This window comes from Leptonychotes weddellii, unplaced genomic scaffold, assembly GCF_054177405.1.
Source record: "Leptonychotes weddellii isolate Sample4059 unplaced genomic scaffold, ASM5417740v2 HiC_scaffold_30563, whole genome shotgun sequence".
NCBI classification, from domain to species: Eukaryota; Metazoa; Chordata; class Mammalia; order Carnivora; family Phocidae; genus Leptonychotes; species Leptonychotes weddellii.
The window spans coordinates 1-1,503 of NW_027902055.1; the positions used below are offsets into that span (position 1 = coordinate 1).

The 1,503-nt window shown below is 46.0% G+C and overlaps 1 pseudogene; it reads left to right on the top strand.

Annotated features, from left to right (window-relative positions):
- The first annotated feature begins 6 nt into the window (after positions 1-6).
- LOC145719115 (elongation factor 1-alpha 1 pseudogene) lies at positions 7-1,321 on the top strand (annotated as a pseudogene).
- Positions 1,322-1,503: the final 182 nt, after the last annotated feature.

Below are 1,503 nucleotides of genomic sequence, written 5' to 3' on the forward strand. Positions count from 1 at the left end.
GAAAGGGCTCCTTCAAGTATGCCTGGGTCTTGGATAAACTGAAAGCTGAACGTGAACGTGGTATCACCATTGATATCTCCCTGTGGAAATTCGAGACCAGCAAGTATTATGTGACCATCATTGATGCCCCAGGACACAGAGACTTTATCAAAAACATGATTACAGGCACATCTCAGGCTGACTGTGCTGTCCTGATTGTCGCTGCTGGTGTCGGTGAATTTGAAGCCGGTATCTCCAAGAATGGGCAGACCCGTGAGCATGCCTTTCTGGCTTACACCCTGGGTGTGAAACAACTAATTGTTTGTGTTAACAAGATGGATTCCACTGAGCCACCCTACAGCCAGAAGAGATACGAGAAAATCGTTAAGGAAGTCAGCACCTACATTAAGAAAATTGGCTACAACCCCAACACAGTAGCATTTGTGCCAATTTCTGGTTGGAACAGTGACAACATGCTGGAGCCAAGTGCTAACATGCCTTGGTTCAAGGGATGGAAAGTCACCCGTAAAGATGGGAATGCCAGTGGAACCACACTGCTTGAAGCTCTGGATTGCATTCTGCCACCAACTCATCCAACTGACAAGCCCTTGCGTCTGCCTCTCCAGGACGTCTACAAAACTGGTGGTATTGGTACTGTCCCTGTGGGCCGAGTCGAGACTGGTGTTCTTAAACCTGGCATGGTGGTCACCTTTGCTCCAGTCAGTGTTACAACTGAAGTAAAGTCTGTTGAAATGCACCATGAAGCTTTGAGTGAAGCTCTTCCTGGGGACAATGTGGGCTTCAATGTGAAGAACGTATCTGTCAAAGATGTTCGTTGTGGCAGTGTGGCTGGTGACAGCAAAAATGACCCACCAATGGAAGCAGCTGGCTTCACGGCTCAGGTGATTGTCCTGAACCATCCAGGCCAAATCAGTGCTGGATATGCCCCTGTGCTGGATGGTCACGCAGCTCACATTGCTTGCAAGTTTGCTGAGCTGAAGGAGAAGATAGATCGTCATTCTGGAAAAAAGCTGGAAGATGGTCCCAAGTTCTTGAAATCTGGTGATGCTGCCATTGTTGATATGGTTCCTGGCAAGCCTATGTGTCTTGAGAGCTTCTCTGACTATCCTCCTCTAGGCCGTTTTGCTGTTCGTGACATGAGACAGACGGTTGCTGTGGGTGTCATCAAAGCGGTGGACAAGAAGGCAGCTGGAGCTGGCAAGGTCACCAAGTCTGCCCAGAAAGCTCAGAAGGCTAAATGAATATTATCCCCAATACCTGCCACCCCAGTCTTAATCACTGGTGGAAGAATGGTCTCAGAACTGTTTGTGTCAATTGGCCATTTAAGTTTAACAGTAAAAGACTGGTTAATGATAACAATGCATCGTAAAACCCTCAGAAGGAAAGGAGAATGTTTTGTGGACCATTTGTTTTGTGTGTGTGTGTGTGGCAGTTTTAAGTTATTAGTTTTTAAAATCAGTACTTTTTTTTTTTAAGATTTTATTTATTTATTTGAGACAGAGA